The sequence below is a fragment of the Mytilus trossulus genome, chromosome 1 (assembly GCF_036588685.1).
Source record: "Mytilus trossulus isolate FHL-02 chromosome 1, PNRI_Mtr1.1.1.hap1, whole genome shotgun sequence".
NCBI classification, from domain to species: domain Eukaryota; kingdom Metazoa; phylum Mollusca; class Bivalvia; order Mytilida; family Mytilidae; genus Mytilus; species Mytilus trossulus.
Genome location: NC_086373.1, coordinates 80120953 through 80144242, shown reverse-complemented (window position 1 = coordinate 80144242; position 23290 = coordinate 80120953).

The window sequence follows — 23290 nt, the reverse complement described above, 5'->3', positions numbered from 1 at the left end:
CGCTTAATTGTCTTATCAGGGCCTTTTATAGCTGACTATATGCGGTATGGGCTTTGCTCATTGTTGAAGACCGTACGGTGACCTATAATTGTTAATGTTTGTGTCATTTTGGTCTTTTGTGGATAGTTGTCTCATTGGCAATCATACCACATCTTCTTTTTTATATTAGTATATTATCGTATCCTCTATGGTCGTAGGTTGTAGGATATAACATCTCCATTTATATATTTTTTTTGTATCGTAGAATAGTCATCTTATTGACGTATCTCGATATTACAATGTTTTGATATTGAGAACTACCATAGTATATTGAACTCTATTTAGACTCAACTAATGTAATTTATGGGTTAGTAACGATTCCAATTTGGTGTTAATCCGCCTTGGCCAGACTTAAGTGCCAATAGATCGTTCTGGTTTATTTTTGTCTCAGCTTGATTTTCTCTATGTTTTTCTTTAGATTAATGTCCTCATGAATAAATAATCATATAAGAGTCAACAAATATAGCAATAACAAATTTATGAGACTTAAGTTATGATAGAGTTAATGTGTTATATGCATGCAATTGTTACCATGTGAATAGAGAATGTTATGAATAAGTAATATTTAAGTTTGATTTTAGTAAATTAAGAAAAATAAGCTTGCATATAAAATCTGACGGTTTAACCACGGACCTTGTTCGTGACAAAACTAATTTGCGCATGCAATTAAAACAAAATTCAGCCCACAAAATATATTTTAAGCACAATATATTTTTTTCTTCATTTTATATGTCATTTATTTATTTGCGGAAAGTGGTAACAAAAATTTGCACTTGTAGTTTTGACGATGAAAATCTAGGCAATTCGTTTTATCACCAGACAATGTTTTTGTTTTAATTTTAGAAATATTTTGTAAAATACACTCAGAAATTTATGGTTTTGATCAGAAAACAACATGAGTGGCTACGGTGGCCGATTGGTCTAGGTAATTCAACTACTTAAAAACTAGACTATAAACACTGCATGATGCTGCAAGAACACCCATGCACGTGACAGGTGGTTCACTTTGGGACGATGGCTTCTTCAACCATTGAAACCGACCGCCACGAAACTACCAATAGTCCTGAATGTGGCATTATACACACGATCAGAAAACAACACTGTAAATATTTGAAGAATTGTGCATTTGTATCGTGTAACCAACTGCAATATATTTGCATTGTATCGTTTCTTTTGATGACTAGTATGTTACCGTTATAAACATGGCATGAAAGTGTATGCTTAGACTTGAATGCTGCAAAAGTTCAATGAAGTCAAGTTTAGTAGGTTCATCTTCAAATTCAAGGTTACTAAAATTCATTCAAAAACGTTAATAGGATTCTGAATTGCAGCTTTATCATCCGGAAAAGCTCAATCAATTCATATAAAGAGTTGTAAATTGGATTAACATTTACTATAAAACATGACAAATACACTATATGTTTGTTTATATTTATTCACAGACACAGTAGTCCAAGGTTGTGTGAAAGTTTAAAGGATAACACACCTAGACTTGTTCTTTACAAGTTCAGTGTCCTACTGATGGATTGGGCGTATTGATAATGCAATGTTATATACAACATGTTTCTACATTACTTATATCAGGTACTTAGAGTTCAAATCAGCAAGTCTACATTGTCCTACTGATAGATAGGGCGTATTGATAATGCAATGTTATATACAACATGTTTCTACATTACTTATATCAGGTACTAAGAGTTCAAATCAGCAAGTCTACAGGGCTTTTTTTTTTGTCCAAGAATGAATGCCAGCAATTAAAGCTCTAAGAAATTATCAAAATCACTGACGAAACGGTAACCACTAGGGAACAGATAGAAAGTTCAAACAAGAACTCTTTGTACAAACCCCAGTTATTATTTTTGAACTTTCATATACACTCAAAATGTGTGTATTAATTTGATACATTTTTCAAAGGTGCAAATTACAATCAATAGAAAAAAACATTCACTGGTACAAATTTTACTGCACATTTTGACAAGTAATGCATCTTCATTCATGCTCGAGGCAAAATATTTTAACAATAAAAAAACTAGGAGTTTAAAGCTGATTATTGAAATATGACAAAACTATTATGTATTTAAACCAGAACGAGCTAAATCCGGCGGTAGATGGAGGCAAAATGTGCATGCATCATTTTTTTCTATTTGAAAGGCAATCACCTCTATTGGAAATAAAATGATTTTTGCATGAATAAATCTTTCCGAAATATTTCGTGTTATTTTTTTTATCAATATGGTTACTTGTCATTGGGTTTGCAGTTTGTCCACCCTTTTAATCTTTATATGAGTATTGGTATTTGACTTTCGAGTATCTGTTCGTTACCATATGTCCAAGAAAGAGGTTTCTTGTGATATGAAAAACATAAACATATTGATATTCCTATATCAAAAAAAAACTTATGTTAAATTGAATGGTTACCTGAGGGGCAAACAACTAAAAAATAGGACGGATATAGAAAGGGTATTACTTTGTATGATGAAAAAAATAATCCAAGTCAATAAGCCATTTTAATGCTAGTCTACATGGAGGGATCCAGTGACCATATTTCTATATCCCTGTCTGTCATTGGAATTCTTATTGCACTAGATATCTAAATTTTAAATTGATAATTAAATTGTTATTTGAATGTTTTTATTCAATTATACTTCTGTTCTACTTGTTTCAAATAAAAATAATGCAACGGTAGCCGGACAGTGCACTTTTTAAGTATACACTTTATATAAAAATCAATTCATTTTTGATTTCTTAAACCATAAACATATCTAAATACTGTAAAGTTTTGTTCAATCGAATATTTTATTGACCATATATCATATGTCTTTTTATGTTTCATAAAAGGACAAACCAAGGCTATGTGAAAGGGATGTCCTGTATAGACTCAATTGAAGTTCAATATCCTGTTGCGAGGTACATTTATTTTCTTTTTATTATCAAAGCATATATTTAACGCATTAAGCTTTTAATGTATTAAGTGAAACAAGTCAAACATATTGTGATTCAACCAACCATAACAATAATTGATAAGTTGAGTTTGTCCTGTATACAGAAAGTGAAAGCAATACATTGTAAACAACAAAGGAATCAACTTACCAAACACACACTGATTTATTTACAAGTATACAAAAATGTCATGAATGCTTATCTAATGAATTCGAACTTTCAGTTTATTAGTTATGTTTTAAAGCCAAATTGACAACTAAAGCTTGTTTTCTTTTTCAGTTGTCGTTTTAACAGGTACTAGCTTATACGGATCTTAATTAAAATAACAGACATAAAAGAGCAATTTACTTTTCAATCCTCTCTTCACTATCAATTTATTATAATCGAAAAAATAGTCACGTAGTACAAATTGAATTTCTATGCGGGTATATAAGGGATGGAAAAGATATCCAATGCACTAACACAAACTATAGTTGACTTGACCGATTTGTACACAAACATACCTTGAATAATTATGTTAAATGGACATCCTATTTTTTCTCTAGCTTTATGGTTACGGTTTTGCTCATTGTTGAAGGCCGTACAGTGATCAATAGTCGTTTACTTCATTTTGGTCACGTTGTTTGTTTTCTTATTGAAAAATCATACCACATCTACTAATTTATGATATTGTTATATATTTTGAATCGTTGTGTTCTTTTTTCTAAGAGTAAGATAGACTCGATTATTTCTACAAACAAGCATTTGGCTCAATTTTTAAGTCTACGTCACCAGCCAATAGTAGCTCAACTGATACAAAGTCATGCCCGATGAATTATGTGTTATTTGTGAGAGTGGAAATGACGAATTTATATAACCGGAAGAAAAGAGATGGATGGAACATTATAGACCAACAAACTTCGATGTAACCCGTACCGAAATTCACGGGGTTATAAATACAACTGACTGAATTTTAAACTTTTAAAATTCTAATATCGTTTAAAAGAGCGTATTAAGCAGCGAATATCATAGATTTTGGTTTATAGTGATAAATGAACCATAATATAAAACTTTTTGAAGTGTGCTCTGTATTTAGATCCTCCTCCTCCTCCTCATGTGTAGGGCCATTACTAGAATACGAAAGGGAAATACTATAACTAATCCTATCAAATTATAGTATTGGCTACATCATTAACATACATCAAAAACCTGAGGGGATCAAGTACGGAACCTTGTTAAACTCTCGCATATAAATTATTCTCGGTTATTATATTCCGAAAGCTAATGTGAATAAAATTCCGCTATTAAATGCAGTATGCTTTCTGATTCATTTCGCTCAAGTAGATCATAAAGTTATACAGTGATTAGCAAGTGATATTCAATAAAACACTTTCCTATTATCTGATATAAAACTTTGAGTGACATGAAATAGCCTAAATTCACATGAAGATGTATGCCTTTAGTCGATCCACAAAGACTGTAGTATTTATAGATTGACTGGTTTGCAGTTGTATTATTCTTAGAAAATTGATGAAGATATCCAAAATGGAAAGCAACTTGAACACAATTAAAAGTATCAAAATGTCGTAATAAGCAGAACCACAATAAAGAACCAAAAAGAATGTTAACTAAAAAAAGAAGATTGAGTAAAAAAACACCCCAAATATACCGGTTCCAAGTATGGCACCAGTCGTAATAACTATTGGTCATTCTCATTAGGGAACCAGACACGCTAATGTCAAAATTGAACTATAAGTGTCAGAAACCCGTTTATCATTGGTATAATTGATATATTACCATAATATCAATTTTATAAAGCCTAGATTCTTATTCAAAGCAGATACATCAATGATCTATAAACACTTCCAAGGTTATAGCTACGTGTGAAACAAATATTGTTGCATTTCTTTGCAAACAATATGTATGTCGCGTGACATTGTAGATTGACCTTTTGTCTTTTTTTAATATATCTCAATATTGATAAATAAATAAAAAGGGTAGGATCTACCAATAAAACTTCTGACATTGAACCTGTAAATGATTTGCGCTTGCCATAGAGGTAAACAAGATACAGAAACACGTTTCTTGATTAATTATTGACAAACCGCATATAATGAAACGCAAAAAAAAAATCAAAAACATACAACATATAAAAATAACCATCTGATACAAACAATGAAAATGTGCCAGTTATGGCTCCTTATTACCATAGCCTGGCATTTGATATTACGCGTTCATATTAAAGACATGCGCACGTTTAATGCGCGTTTACAACACTTCAAATAAAAAAAAGACTGAACATACAATTTTTAAAGCTGCTACAATCACGATATTAAGAGTTATATCAAGCCTTTCGTTTGTTTTTACATTTTGTCATGTAGAACATATGCATTTATATCCTTCAACTTATAAATTAAGAGCAATTTTAAGCGTCTGCTTTGTTTTTCAGTGCATTATTAAACAATTGCCACGGATGGCACGTGCAGTCATATATAGCTGTTGTATTGTATACAGGAATAAAATATGATATTAGAGTGCCTTCCGATTGTTTTCATCCAATCAAAATTACGGATTCTAATGAAACTAACATAGAATATAACCTCTGAAATGAACTTGACCAATCAGATTCCAGGAATATATCGTATGTAAATTCTAAGTCATGTATCTATAAAATCATAATGCTTTGGCACAGTTGTTATGAAATGCAGCCAACTTTGACCAAATTCAGCAATTTTAAGCTAGAAATTATACTATTTTCAATATTTGACACCGTAAATATATATTAATCTAATTCTAATGTAGAATATTGAATATCAGATATATCTTTCAAGTTATATATAAACAAGTATTTTTTTTTCTTTATACATTCATTAATTTGTATCGATATTATTTATCGTAGTCACCTACTTCGTCTAAGCTGAGTCTATGCACAAAAGTGAGTCTATGACATCAATTAATTTGTGGGACATTTCAAAGATGACAATAGTTTGACAAATGTATATCAAAAAGCAGCTCCGACTAAATTAGGCATTACTTTTCTCAGTATTTTGATTTAATAGTCCCTTCAATAATGTATTCGACTCTAAACCTCATGGTGAAAAATATTAACACCTTTATTTAGAGGCCAGCTGATGGTCCACCTCCGGGTATGGGATGTTCTTGTTGCAATGAATAGATATAAGAAGATGCAGTATGAGTGCCAATGAGACAACTCTCAATTCAAGTCACAATTTATAAAAATAAACCATTATATTTCAAGGAACAGTATTCAACACGGAGCCTAATTACCACACCGAACAGCATCAATCTGAATCAGTTTGGTTGTTTTCATCGACTTTTGGATATATTTGCATTTACCTTATTGTACTGCATAATGATAGTAAACAAGTCAAATAAGACTAGAATATATGATATTTTCCTTAAAACATTAATTTATTTTTAAAGGTTTTTGAACCGAATAATGATTCATAAATAAATCTTTCCCATAAGAGTTTACATATCTTTTCTACCTACACAGAAATGAAACATAATAGTCGTCGACAAATTCATAAATTGGCTTTTCTAATGAGAAAAAAATCCTTTTGGTTTACCTTGGGATAAAGTCACAAGTTCAATGATCTTATTAAAAAACGTGTTTAGTTTTCCTATGTATCTGTAAAATCAATTACGATTCAATATCTAGTTATTCCACATCAGATGACGACAGGAATTTACTAGAGAATAATAATACGTTAATAGCATCCAGGTGTATATGATGGCAAGGTTATACTAACCTTCAATGGACTTTAAAATAACAACACAATGTTTTGTCTGAAGTGGGTTTCCCAGACGTGAAATCTAACTGTGTTATTACCCGAATTTTCAATTTCAATTTGTTATGTTTGTAATGCAGTATATATACAACAGGAGTTTTGTTATTATTGTAACTGGTCGTGTGGTGTCCATTGCACGTACTTGGCTGTTCATAACAGATCGTTTATAGTTAGATTACTAGGTCTATTTTGGTAGATATTAATGGAAGAGTTGATTTGTCATTTTGTCACTAGTAAATTATCATCGTGTTGTGCAATGGCCGAGTGGTCTATGTATTTAGAAGGTGTACTCGATTCTAATCTTATTTTGCTAGGAGTGTTAGTTTGTCCTGCCGGAGGTCTTTGCAGTCAGAAACCAGGTTGAAATAGAACAAAGAATCGAAGCTCTTAGTTAGAGAAGGCGATTAATGTGTACTGTAATGTTTACTATAGTGACAAAAAAAATAAAAGTTAATAGAAACAAACAAAATTATAATTTTTACGAAGTGTTTTATTTCAAAAATATAAAAAAGAAGATGTAGTATGATTGCCAATGAGATAACTATCCACAAAAAGAACACCATTTGCATAAGTTTTCAATTTATCCAGTAGAATTGAGAATGGAAATGGGGAATGTGTCAAAGAGACAACAACCCGACCATAGAAAAAAACAACAGCAGAAGGTCACCAACAGGTCTTCAATGTAGCGAGAAATTCCCGCACCCGGAGGCGTTCTTCAGCTGGCCTCTAAACAAATATATACTAGTTCAGTGAAAATGAACGCCATACTAATTTCCAAATTGTACACAAGATACTAAAATTAAAATAAAACAAGACTAACAAATGTCAGAGTCTCCTGACTTGGGACGGGCGCAAAAATGCGGCGGGGTTAAACATGTTTGTGAGATCTCAACCCTCCCCTATACCTCTAGCCAATGTAGAAAAGTAAACGCATAACAATACGTACATTATAAATCAGTTCAAGAGAAGTCCGAGTCTGATGTCAGAAGATGTAACCAAAGAAAATAAACAAAATGACAATAATACATAAATAACAACCAACTACTAGCAGTTAACTGACATGCCAGCTCCAGAATTCAATTAAACGGACTGAAAGATTATGATTTCATCATATGACCATCAGATACAATCCTTCCCGTTAGGGGTTTAGTATCATACCATCATAACATATATGAGAAGAACATAACCCGTGTCATGCCAATAACTGTTTTTTTTAATAAATGTGTTTAGTTCCGATGCAAAGTTCCTATAATTGAATCAATATTAACGCCAACATATGCAATCTTTAATGACATGACAACAGTATCGTAACTATATCCCTTCTTAATAAGTCCATTCAAAGGTTTTCTTAGTTTCTGAGGTGAATACTGACACCTTTGTGCTTTATAAAGAATATTACCATAAAAAATTGTTTGTGAAATACCTGAACGTATAAGAAGTCTGCATGTTGAGCTATATTTACGAATGATGTCCTTATACCGATGATAAAATTTAGTAAATGTTTTGACTAGTTTGTGATATCGAAAACCCGGGTGTAATAATTTTTCAGTAATACATAAATATCTCTCATTAAAATCTAAAACATTGTTACATACACGAGCGAATCGTACAAGTTGAGATATATAAACGCCGTTTGATTGGGACAAAGGAACGTCACCATCTAAAATGGATACTAGTAATTAAGTAAACGATAGCAAATGAAAAATCATCTCTTTAATCATAAATTTCGGTATTCAGCTTTCCGTTAGTGATTTAGATATCAAGATCGTGGAAAGGGCAGTTGTCATTGTTAGTATAAGCTTTATTTAAAGTAAGTTCAACAGGATAAATTTCTTTAATATACATACTGAAGTCGTCATTATTGAGAGCCAAAATATCATCCAAATATCTAAATGTTTTATTAAATTTGTTTATCAGATGTTGTTTCGATGGGTCTTTGCTTATTTTTGTCATAAATTGTAACTCATAGCAATACAAAACAGGTCCGCAATAAGTGGTGCACAGTTAGTCCCCATTGGAATTCCGATAATCTGACGATATACGGAATCCCCAAAGCGAACAAAAATGTTATCTAGTAACAATTCAAGGCATATATAGTATCAAAGCATGTCCAATTAACATAGTTTTTTTTGTTTATTGCTACTAAAAACTGACCTAAAAGAGTTTGAACATATATATTCACATTCTGACTTTTTAAATGCCCATTTAATTAGGTGGGTGATTTTTTTCTTAATGAGAATGTGAGGCAATGGGGTATATACAGGGTAGCAAAATCATAAATTTGAACAGATTCAAAATCACCAATATAAGCATGCAATTTATCAAGTACCTCCAACGAGTTCTTGACACTCCAAAAATAATTAATTCCACTTTTTTCGAAGGCCTTATTTGAACAATTTATTATCAGGTTTTTAATTGTACCAAGTGTGCTGGTAAGAATAATAGACAATTTAGTAGTGGAGCAATGGCTTGAAGACGAAATAAATCTATGTTTGTAAGGTGCTTTGTGTAGCTTCGGGAGCCAATACATAGTTGAAACTTTCATTGTATTTGGCTCTGCTTGTAAAGCGGTAGCTAAAAGTTTATGTTTGTTACAGATGTCGTTTTCTTAAAATGGAGTCAGTTGGAATGTTGGTGAATTGGTGATTTCTTTTTTTTAGAACCTCAATGTAAAATTTACGTCAAACAATAATAATATTACTAGCAGCTTTATCGGCCTGAACAAAAACAAATTCCTTGGCTAGTTCTTTTAGTTTATGTTTGATACGAGAAATAGGTTTATTGTGGTTATTGTTTAAAATAGTAAAATGTTCTTTAAAATGTTGAATACGTATATCAACTATCTTCATTACTGAATTAAAAAAAAGAGTCCAAAGATTTTTTGTCAGCTTTTTCCCGTTTTATCCATAGTGCATAGTTAGCAGAACAATTAGATATCAGGTCGACAACATTGGTATCTTGCAAGTTGGATATAGAAAATGCATACCCTCCGATTTCTTTTAAAGGATTACCACGGACGGAAAACATATCAATCTATTGGTTCAGTAATTTTCGTGTCTGCCTTTCCATTATGTGAATCAAGAAAAATACAAATAATGGGTAACAATAGTAGCGAAAAGAGAAAATCGAGTGCACCTTTTTATGTTAGGTGTGTTTGAGTTGAATAGTTTGTCTTGATATCGTACAAAACAAGAATATTTCGTGCATCGTCTCGCTTCAGATTCTATCATTTTTATATATCAAAGCTACAGGTTGATTTTATAACTTAAAAAAAAATCACAGTACGAAAAGATGAAATATATAGGTCATTTGAAATACCTATCTAATGAATCACAAAAACAGAGTAGGTGTGTTCGAATAGCTAATTTTTTTTACTAAAAAGTACTTGACGACAGTCTTTCAAGTTGGATGATGAAAATGCATATCTACGAAAAATTATAATATTTTGTGTGTGATAACTAGGGTTTATAGTCTTCAATCACTAAAAAAATCTGCCCTTCCACGAAATATTAAATTAGAACTTTTTTAAAGGTTTATTAATTTTCAAAAATTCCACCTGACAACCGATCAGACAATAGTTTTAAGTTAAATCAATGCAAACAAGATCATTAACTGATGCTCATTAGCGTGTTGATACAATTGTCTTTTAAAATGCAACTGACATATAACTTAAAGGATCGTACTGGTGCAATGTGAATAAATTTATCGGTTTCGAAGAGCAAAATTGTTAGCGCGTCATCCCTACAATGGCTTCCATTTCTACGATTGTGAAAATGAACTGGCGTAATGGGGAGATAATTTTGACAAAGTAGGATCCTGAATGTTTGGTTTCCTCTGGGAACTCGTGTTTCTTTTAATAAAAAATGACCTTCACAGATTACCAAATCGTGTTGAAAGTGGCTTTAAACACCAATCTATCAATCAATCGTGTTGTTCAATCTTTACTGGTTATTGATTGTAGGTTCTTTTTTTCTTTCTTTTGACCATGGCTTTGTTTTTGTTGTTTCTTTATTCCAGTTGTGGCTTTTATCCCTGATATCATCTTTATATGTATTGGTCATATAAGCACGAGTTAGGAATTAGACAAAACATTAAAATATAATACATATTTCGTTTGAGCTAGTCAATTTTGTTAAGTTTCGGTAAAATAAGCTAAAAAAAACCGTCGCTGATATACTATTGACCTGAAAGCCAATAATTTACTTAATTCACACTTGAATATCATTAATACAGGTAACACGATGATTTACACATATACTTTGACCCTTTTTAAAAAGGAAATCAACCAGACCTAGAAAATCCGATTGCATGTACTCACTATCTATCTGGTCCGAGAACACAATTAATTCGTAGTGCATTTCTTTTAGAACATAAATGAAAATAAAAAAAATCCCACCTGCGCTTTCTCAAAGAAACTTTTACAGTGTGTTGTACTACTTTTGGGACAAATCATATCAAATTTATAGGAAACTTCATCGCCTCTAACTCAAAATATGGACAATTTTATGTTTAGGGCGTCTTGAAATCTTTTGACAGCTTCCGAAGTGCTCATTTTCAACCTTTTTCAGCTGGACCAAATCACTACTTTCCTTTAAAATTCTGGACCCAAATTTTTTTACAGTGTAATTTCATCCCCCTACTTGCAATTTGAGGCATTGAACATGGAGAAATAAATTTGGAAGGGGTATAAAAATTAATGGCAAGTAACCCACTGTCAACACTAGGGACTATATTTGTGAACAACGAAAATCAAGGGACGACAATGGTGGTCTCGGACCTAATAGGGTAGAAAGAGTTGACAAATCTTAAAAAAACTTGGTATGAACAAAGTTTAATGTATTATAACACTGCTTACAAAGTTTCATGACAATAGGATGTATATTATAGACATTAAGTTAAGTTCTATACTCATCTTTGCGTGTAAAATTTTGACGTTAAAATTGAAAAATTTCAACTATCAACATTTGGGGCTTTAAAAATTAAAATATTGCAAAAAAATTCTTTTTAAATGCCTTCATATATAACTTATCATGTACTAAAAGCAATAGAGTACTCATTTGATTTATCAGACTTGGCATAATTATTCAAAAGTCAAATTTATATCAGCCCGCGCCTAAAAATTTAGGTTTTTCAATGAAGGGGGACCTTACATAAAGATGTAATATTTTCCAGCAATTTTAAATTTGTGAAGTTTTTTGGTTATAAATAATCCTCACATATGTATTTAAAGTACTTTAAATGGAAAGAAAAGTTACAAATAACATATCATATTAGTTTAAAAGGGTCTTAGGCCAAGTAAGACTGGAAAAAAATTAGGGTCAATTTAGGCCGTGCCACATATTTACATTAAAAAATGCATATTGAGGCTATAAAAAATAAAAATTTGTGTCTTTTTTATCATTTCTATACTCATGTGACATGATACAACAAATCTGAGCACAAAAAGACTCTTACAATTAACTTTTCTTACAAGCAGTATGGGCTGAAACAAAGATTTTTGCCTTTTTAGGGAAAAACTTGCATGCAATTTATTCTCAACAGGCTTATATTTAAACCACTTGCTATCCTACAGAAGAAAAGAAATATATTATGTGAAATGGAACAGGTACAATAGACATTGTAAAGTGCATTTGATACAATTTTAGTGAGGTCTCTAATATGGACATCAAATTTTATATACCAAGCTTCCCACTATTGACTTCATCCAAACAAGGCTTTAGACAAGGGTCATTTATACAACACACTTTGCACATTTTATCTGAGATAAACTTCTTTTCTGTAGATTCAGAGTTCATAAATAAGTAAAAGAAGCAGATAAAGGCATAGAAACGCAAGTATTGACACATAAAAACCTGTCAGATAGAAAGTCAGGATGCCATTTATGCATCAATATTGGAAAAGTTATAAAATGCCTATTTTGACCATAAAATGCCAAAATTTGTCATTTTTGCAGAAATTCTATAAAATAAAAGTTTAAATCCTTTAGTTTCATGCTATTTGACAAGTTGATACCATCAAATCATTTAGGGAAGTTGCCAGAGTACAATTTCTATATTTACAGATTTCACCTCTTAGGTCCGAGAACACAATTAATTCGTAGTGCATTTCTTTTAGAACATAAATGAAAATAAAAAAAATCCCACCTGCGCTTTCTCAAAGAAACTTTTACAGTGTGTTGTACTACTTTTGGGACAAATCATATCAAATTTATAGGAAACTTCATCGCCTCTAACTCAAAATATGGACAATTTTATGTTTAGGGCGTCTTGAAATCTTTTGACAGCTTCCGAAGTGCTCATTTTCAACCTTTTTCAGCTGGACCAAATCACTACTTTCCTTTAAAATTCTGGACCCAAATTTTTTTACAGTGTAATTTCATCCCCCTACTTGCAATTTGAGGCATTGAACATGGAGAAATAAATTTGGAAGGGGTATAAAAATTAATGGCAAGTAACCCACTGTCAACACTAGGGACTATATTTGTGAACAACGAAAATCAAGGGACGACAATGGTGGTCTCGGACCTAATAGGGTAGAAAGAGTTGACAAATCTTAAAAAAACTTGGTATGAACAAAGTTTAATGTATTATAACACTGCTTACAAAGTTTCATGACAATAGGATGTATATTATAGACATTAAGTTAAGTTCTATACTCATCTTTGCGTGTAAAATTTTGACGTTAAAATTGAAAAATTTCAACTATCAACATTTGGGGCTTTAAAAATTAAAATATTGCAAAAAAATTCTTTTTAAATGCCTTCATATATAACTTATCATGTACTAAAAGCAATAGAGTACTCATTTGATTTATCAGACTTGGCATAATTATTCAAAAGTCAAATTTATATCAGCCCGCGCCTAAAAATTTAGGTTTTTCAATGAAGGGGGACCTTACATAAAGATGTAATATTTTCCAGCAATTTTAAATTTGTGAAGTTTTTTGGTTATAAATAATCCTCACATATGTATTTAAAGTACTTTAAATGGAAAGAAAAGTTACAAATAACATATCATATTAGTTTAAAAGGGTCTTAGGCCAAGTAAGACTGGAAAAAAATTAGGGTCAATTTAGGCCGTGCCACATATTTACATTAAAAAATGCATATTGAGGCTATAAAAAATAAAAATTTGTGTCTTTTTTATCATTTCTATACTCATGTGACATGATACAACAAATCTGAGCACAAAAAGACTCTTACAATTAACTTTTCTTACAAGCAGTATGGGCTGAAACAAAGATTTTTGCCTTTTTAGGGAAAAACTTGCATGCAATTTATTCTCAACAGGCTTATATTTAAACCACTTGCTATCCTACAGAAGAAAAGAAATATATTATGTGAAATGGAACAGGTACAATAGACATTGTAAAGTGCATTTGATACAATTTTAGTGAGGTCTCTAATATGGACATCAAATTTTATATACCAAGCTTCCCACTATTGACTTCATCCAAACAAGGCTTTAGACAAGGGTCATTTATACAACACACTTTGCACATTTTATCTGAGATAAACTTCTTTTCTGTAGATTCAGAGTTCATAAATAAGTAAAAGAAGCAGATAAAGGCATAGAAACGCAAGTATTGACACATAAAAACCTGTCAGATAGAAAGTCAGGATGCCATTTATGCATCAATATTGGAAAAGTTATAAAATGCCTATTTTGACCATAAAATGCCAAAATTTGTCATTTTTGCAGAAATTCTATAAAATAAAAGTTTAAATCCTTTAGTTTCATGCTATTTGACAAGTTGATACCATCAAATCATTTAGGGAAGTTGCCAGAGTACAATTTCTATATTTACAGATTTCACCTCTTAGGTCCGAGAACACAATTAATTCGTAGTGCATTTCTTTTAGAACATAAATGAAAATAAAAAAAATCCCACCTGCGCTTTCTCAAAGAAACTTTTACAGTGTGTTGTACTACTTTTGGGACAAATCATATCAAATTTATAGGAAACTTCATCGCCTCTAACTCAAAATATGGACAATTTTATGTTTAGGGCGTCTTGAAATCTTTTGACAGCTTCCGAAGTGCTCATTTTCAACCTTTTTCAGCTGGACCAAATCACTACTTTCCTTTAAAATTCTGGACCCAAATTTTTTTACAGTGTAATTTCATCCCCCTACTTGCAATTTGAGGCATTGAACATGGAGAAATAAATTTGGAAGGGGTATAAAAATTAATGGCAAGTAACCCACTGTCAACACTAGGGACTATATTTGTGAACAACGAAAATCAAGGGACGACAATGGTGGTCTCGGACCTAATAGGGTAGAAAGAGTTGACAAATCTTAAAAAAACTTGGTATGAACAAAGTTTAATGTATTATAACACTGCTTACAAAGTTTCATGACAATAGGATGTATATTATAGACATTAAGTTAAGTTCTATACTCATCTTTGCGTGTAAAATTTTGACGTTAAAATTGAAAAATTTCAACTATCAACATTTGGGGCTTTAAAAATTAAAATATTGCAAAAAAATTCTTTTTAAATGCCTTCATATATAACTTATCATGTACTAAAAGCAATAGAGTACTCATTTGATTTATCAGACTTGGCATAATTATTCAAAAGTCAAATTTATATCAGCCCGCGCCTAAAAATTTAGGTTTTTCAATGAAGGGGGACCTTACATAAAGATGTAATATTTTCCAGCAATTTTAAATTTGTGAAGTTTTTTGGTTATAAATAATCCTCACATATGTATTTAAAGTACTTTAAATGGAAAGAAAAGTTACAAATAACATATCATATTAGTTTAAAAGGGTCTTAGGCCAAGTAAGACTGGAAAAAAATTAGGGTCAATTTAGGCCGTGCCACATATTTACATTAAAAAATGCATATTGAGGCTATAAAAAATAAAAATTTGTGTCTTTTTTATCATTTCTATACTCATGTGACATGATACAACAAATCTGAGCACAAAAAGACTCTTACAATTAACTTTTCTTACAAGCAGTATGGGCTGAAACAAAGATTTTTGCCTTTTTAGGGAAAAACTTGCATGCAATTTATTCTCAACAGGCTTATATTTAAACCACTTGCTATCCTACAGAAGAAAAGAAATATATTATGTGAAATGGAACAGGTACAATAGACATTGTAAAGTGCATTTGATACAATTTTAGTGAGGTCTCTAATATGGACATCAAATTTTATATACCAAGCTTCCCACTATTGACTTCATCCAAACAAGGCTTTAGACAAGGGTCATTTATACAACACACTTTGCACATTTTATCTGAGATAAACTTCTTTTCTGTAGATTCAGAGTTCATAAATAAGTAAAAGAAGCAGATAAAGGCATAGAAACGCAAGTATTGACACATAAAAACCTGTCAGATAGAAAGTCAGGATGCCATTTATGCATCAATATTGGAAAAGTTATAAAATGCCTATTTTGACCATAAAATGCCAAAATTTGTCATTTTTGCAGAAATTCTATAAAATAAAAGTTTAAATCCTTTAGTTTCATGCTATTTGACAAGTTGATACCATCAAATCATTTAGGGAAGTTGCCAGAGTACAATTTCTATATTTACAGATTTCACCTCTTAGGTCCGAGAACACAATTAATTCGTAGTGCATTTCTTTTAGAACATAAATGAAAATAAAAAAAATCCCACCTGCGCTTTCTCAAAGAAACTTTTACAGTGTGTTGTACTACTTTTGGGACAAATCATATCAAATTTATAGGAAACTTCATCGCCTCTAACTCAAAATATGGACAATTTTATGTTTAGGGCGTCTTGAAATCTTTTGACAGCTTCCGAAGTGCTCATTTTCAACCTTTTTCAGCTGGACCAAATCACTACTTTCCTTTAAAATTCTGGACCCAAATTTTTTTACAGTGTAATTTCATCCCCCTACTTGCAATTTGAGGCATTGAACATGGAGAAATAAATTTGGAAGGGGTATAAAAATTAATGGCAAGTAACCCACTGTCAACACTAGGGACTATATTTGTGAACAACGAAAATCAAGGGACGACAATGGTGGTCTCGGACCTAATAGGGTAGAAAGAGTTGACAAATCTTAAAAAAACTTGGTATGAACAAAGTTTAATGTATTATAACACTGCTTACAAAGTTTCATGACAATAGGATGTATATTATAGACATTAAGTTAAGTTCTATACTCATCTTTGCGTGTAAAATTTTGACGTTAAAATTGAAAAATTTCAACTATCAACATTTGGGGCTTTAAAAATTAAAATATTGCAAAAAAATTCTTTTTAAATGCCTTCATATATAACTTATCATGTACTAAAAGCAATAGAGTACTCATTTGATTTATCAGACTTGGCATAATTATTCAAAAGTCAAATTTATATCAGCCCGCGCCTAAAAATTTAGGTTTTTCAATGAAGGGGGACCTTACATAAAGATGTAATATTTTCCAGCAATTTTAAATTTGTGAAGTTTTTTGGTTATAAATAATCCTCACATATGTATTTAAAGTACTTTAAATGGAAAGAAAAGTTACAAATAACATATCATATTAGTTTAAAAGGGTCTTAGGCCAAGTAAGACTGGAAAAAAATTAGGGTCAATTTAGGCCGTGCCACATATTTACATTAAAAAATGCATATTGAGGCTATAAAAAATAAAAATTTGTGTCTTTTTTATCATTTCTATACTCATGTGACATGATACAACAAATCTGAGCACAAAAAGACTCTTACAATTAACTTTTCTTACAAGCAGTATGGGCTGAAACAAAGATTTTTGCCTTTTTAGGGAAAAACTTGCATGCAATTTATTCTCAACAGGCTTATATTTAAACCACTTGCTATCCTACAGAAGAAAAGAAATATATTATGTGAAATGGAACAGGTACAATAGACATTGTAAAGTGCATTTGATACAATTTTAGTGAGGTCTCTAATATGGACATCAAATTTTATATACCAAGCTTCCCACTATTGACTTCATCCAAACAAGGCTTTAGACAAGGGTCATTTATACAACACACTTTGCACATTTTATCTGAGATAAACTTCTTTTCTGTAGATTCAGAGTTCATAAATAAGTAAAAGAAGCAGATAAAGGCATAGAAACGCAAGTATTGACACATAAAAACCTGTCAGATAGAAAGTCAGGATGCCATTTATGCATCAATATTGGAAAAGTTATAAAATGCCTATTTTGACCATAAAATGCCAAAATTTGTCATTTTTGCAGAAATTCTATAAAATAAAAGTTTAAATCCTTTAGTTTCATGCTATTTGACAAGTTGATACCATCAAATCATTTAGGGAAGTTGCCAGAGTACAATTTCTATATTTACAGATTTCACCTCTTAGGTCCGAGAACACAATTAATTCGTAGTGCATTTCTTTTAGAACATAAATGAAAATAAAAAAAATCCCACCTGCGCTTTCTCAAAGAAACTTTTACAGTGTGTTGTACTACTTTTGGGACAAATCATATCAAATTTATAGGAAACTTCATCGCCTCTAACTCAAAATATGGACAATTTTATGTTTAGGGCGTCTTGAAATCTTTTGACAGCTTCCGAAGTGCTCATTTTCAACCTTTTTCAGCTGGACCAAATCACTACTTTCCTTTAAAATTCTGGACCCAAATTTTTTTACAGTGTAATTTCATCCCCCTACTTGCAATTTGAGGCATTGAACATGGAGAAATAAATTTGGAAGGGGTATAAAAATTAATGGCAAGTAACCCACTGTCAACACTAGGGACTATATTTGTGAACAACGAAAATCAAGGGACGACAATGGTGGTCTCGGACCTAATAGGGTAGAAAGAGTTGACAAATCTTAAAAAAACTTGGTATGAACAAAGTTTAATGTATTATAACACTGCTTACAAAGTTTCATGACAATAGGATGTATATTATAGACATTAAGTTAAGTTCTATACTCATCTTTGCGTGTAAAATTTTGACGTTAAAATTGAAAAATTTCAACTATCAACATTTGGGGCTTTAAAAATTAAAATATTGCAAAAAAATTCTTTTTAAATGCCTTCATATATAACTTATCATGTACTAAAAGCAATAGAGTACTCATTTGATTTATCAGACTTGGCATAATTATTCAAAAGTCAAATTTATATCAGCCCGCGCCTAAAAATTTAGGTTTTTCAATGAAGGGGGACCTTACATAAAGATGTAATATTTTCCAGCAATTTTAAATTTGTGAAGTTTTTTGGTTATAAATAATCCTCACATATGTATTTAAAGTACTTTAAATGGAAAGAAAAGTTACAAATAACATATCATATTAGTTTAAAAGGGTCTTAGGCCAAGTAAGACTGGAAAAAAATTAGGGTCAATTTAGGCCGTGCCACATATTTACATTAAAAAATGCATATTGAGGCTATAAAAAATAAAAATTTGTGTCTTTTTTATCATTTCTATACTCATGTGACATGATACAACAAATCTGAGCACAAAAAGACTCTTACAATTAACTTTTCTTACAAGCAGTATGGGCTGAAACAAAGATTTTTGCCTTTTTAGGGAAAAACTTGCATGCAATTTATTCTCAACAGGCTTATATTTAAACCACTTGCTATCCTACAGAAGAAAAGAAATATATTATGTGAAATGGAACAGGTACAATAGACATTGTAAAGTGCATTTGATACAATTTTAGTGAGGTCTCTAATATGGACATCAAATTTTATATACCAAGCTTCCCACTATTGACTTCATCCAAACAAGGCTTTAGACAAGGGTCATTTATACAACACACTTTGCACATTTTATCTGAGATAAACTTCTTTTCTGTAGATTCAGAGTTCATAAATAAGTAAAAGAAGCAGATAAAGGCATAGAAACGCAAGTATTGACACATAAAAACCTGTCAGATAGAAAGTCAGGATGCCATTTATGCATCAATATTGGAAAAGTTATAAAATGCCTATTTTGACCATAAAATGCCAAAATTTGTCATTTTTGCAGAAATTCTATAAAATAAAAGTTTAAATCCTTTAGTTTCATGCTATTTGACAAGTTGATACCATCAAATCATTTAGGGAAGTTGCCAGAGTACAATTTCTATATTTACAGATTTCACCTCTTAGGGTAGAAAGAGTTGACAAATCTTAAAAAAACTTGGTATGAACAAAGTTTAATGTATTATAACACTGCTTACAAAGTTTCATGACAATAGGATGTATATTATAGACATTAAGTTAAGTTCTATACTCATCTTTGCGTGTAAAATTTTGACGTTAAAATTGAAAAATTTCAACTATCAACATTTGGGGCTTTAAAAATTAAAATATTGCAAAAAAATTCTTTTTAAATGCCTTCATATATAACTTATCATGTACTAAAAGCAATAGAGTACTCATTTGATTTATCAGACTTGGCATAATTATTCAAAAGTCAAATTTATATCAGCCCGCGCCTAAAAATTTAGGTTTTTCAATGAAGGGGGACCTTACATAAAGATGTAATATTTTCCAGCAATTTTAAATTTGTGAAGTTTTTTGGTTATAAATAATCCTCACATATGTATTTAAAGTACTTTAAATGGAAAGAAAAGTTACAAATAACATATCATATTAGTTTAAAAGGGTCTTAGGCCAAGTAAGACTGGAAAAAAATTAGGGTCAATTTAGGCCGTGCCACATATTTACATTAAAAAATGCATATTGAGGCTATAAAAAATAAAAATTTGTGTCTTTTTTATCATTTCTATACTCATGTGACATGATACAACAAATCTGAGCACAAAAAGACTCTTACAATTAACTTTTCTTACAAGCAGTATGGGCTGAAACAAAGATTTTTGCCTTTTTAGGGAAAAACTTGCATGCAATTTATTCTCAACAGGCTTATATTTAAACCACTTGCTATCCTACAGAAGAAAAGAAATATATTATGTGAAATGGAACAGGTACAATAGACATTGTAAAGTGCATTTGATACAATTTTAGTGAGGTCTCTAATATGGACATCAAATTTTATATACCAAGCTTCCCACTATTGACTTCATCCAAACAAGGCTTTAGACAAGGGTCATTTATACAACACACTTTGCACATTTTATCTGAGATAAACTTCTTTTCTGTAGATTCAGAGTTCATAAATAAGTAAAAGAAGCAGATAAAGGCATAGAAACGCAAGTATTGACACATAAAAACCTGTCAGATAGAAAGTCAGGATGCCATTTATGCATCAATATTGGAAAAGTTATAAAATGCCTATTTTGACCATAAAATGCCAAAATTTGTCATTTTTGCAGAAATTCTATAAAATAAAAGTTTAAATCCTTTAGTTTCATGCTATTTGACAAGTTGATACCATCAAATCATTTAGGGAAGTTGCCAGAGTACAATTTCTATATTTACAGATTTCACCTCTTAGGTCCGAGAACACAATTAATTCGTAGTGCATTTCTTTTAGAACATAAATGAAAATAAAAAAAATCCCACCTGCGCTTTCTCAAAGAAACTTTTACAGTGTGTTGTACTACTTTTGGGACAAATCATATCAAATTTATAGGAAACTTCATCGCCTCTAACTCAAAATATGGACAATTTTATGTTTAGGGCGTCTTGAAATCTTTTGACAGCTTCCGAAGTGCTCATTTTCAACCTTTTTCAGCTGGACCAAATCACTACTTTCCTTTAAAATTCTGGACCCAAATTTTTTTACAGTGTAATTTCATCCCCCTACTTGCAATTTGAGGCATTGAACATGGAGAAATAAATTTGGAAGGGGTATAAAAATTAATGGCAAGTAACCCACTGTCAACACTAGGGACTATATTTGTGAACAACGAAAATCAAGGGACGACAATGGTGGTCTCGGACCTAATAGGGTAGAAAGAGTTGACAAATCTTAAAAAAACTTGGTATGAACAAAGTTTAATGTATTATAACACTGCTTACAAAGTTTCATGACAATAGGATGTATATTATAGACATTAAGTTAAGTTCTATACTCATCTTTGCGTGTAAAATTTTGACGTTAAAATTGAAAAATTTCAACTATCAACATTTGGGGCTTTAAAAATTAAAATATTGCAAAAAAATTCTTTTTAAATGCCTTCATATATAACTTATCATGTACTAAAAGCAATAGAGTACTCATTTGATTTATCAGACTTGGCATAATTATTCAAAAGTCAAATTTATATCAGCCCGCGCCTAAAAATTTAGGTTTTTCAATGAAGGGGGACCTTACATAAAGATGTAATATTTTCCAGCAATTTTAAATTTGTGAAGTTTTTTGGTTATAAATAATCCTCACATATGTATTTAAAGTACTTTAAATGGAAAGAAAAGTTACAAATAACATATCATATTAGTTTAAAAGGGTCTTAGGCCAAGTAAGACTGGAAAAAAATTAGGGTCAATTTAGGCCGTGCCACATATTTACATTAAAAAATGCATATTGAGGCTATAAAAAATAAAAATTTGTGTCTTTTTTATCATTTCTATACTCATGTGACATGATACAACAAATCTGAGCACAAAAAGACTCTTACAATTAACTTTTCTTACAAGCAGTATGGGCTGAAACAAAGATTTTTGCCTTTTTAGGGAAAAACTTGCATGCAATTTATTCTCAACAGGCTTATATTTAAACCACTTGCTATCCTACAGAAGAAAAGAAATATATTATGTGAAATGGAACAGGTACAATAGACATTGTAAAGTGCATTTGATACAATTTTAGTGAGGTCTCTAATATGGACATCAAATTTTATATACCAAGCTTCCCACTATTGACTTCATCCAAACAAGGCTTTAGACAAGGGTCATTTATACAACACACTTTGCACATTTTATCTGAGATAAACTTCTTTTCTGTAGATTCAGAGTTCATAAATAAGTAAAAGAAGCAGATAAAGGCATAGAAACGCAAGTATTGACACATAAAAACCTGTCAGATAGAAAGTCAGGATGCCATTTATGCATCAATATTGGAAAAGTTATAAAATGCCTATTTTGACCATAAAATGCCAAAATTTGTCATTTTTGCAGAAATTCTATAAAATAAAAGTTTAAATCCTTTAGTTTCATGCTATTTGACAAGTTGATACCATCAAATCATTTAGGGAAGTTGCCAGAGTACAATTTCTATATTTACAGATTTCACCTCTTAGGGTAGAAAGAGTTGACAAATCTTAAAAAAACTTGGTATGAACAAAGTTTAATGTATTATAACACTGCTTACAAAGTTTCATGACAATAGGATGTATATTATAGACATTAAGTTAAGTTCTATACTCATCTTTGCGTGTAAAATTTTGACGTTAAAATTGAAAAATTTCAACTATCAACATTTGGGGCTTTAAAAATTAAAATATTGCAAAAAATTCTTTTTAAATGCCTTCATATATAACTTATCATGTACTAAAAGCAATAGAGTACTCATTTGATTTATCAGACTTGGCATAATTATTCAAAAGTCAAATTTATATCAGCCCGCGCCTAAAAATTTAGGTTTTTCAATGAAGGGGGACCTTACATAAAGATGTAATATTTTCCAGCAATTTTAAATTTGTGAAGTTTTTTGGTTATA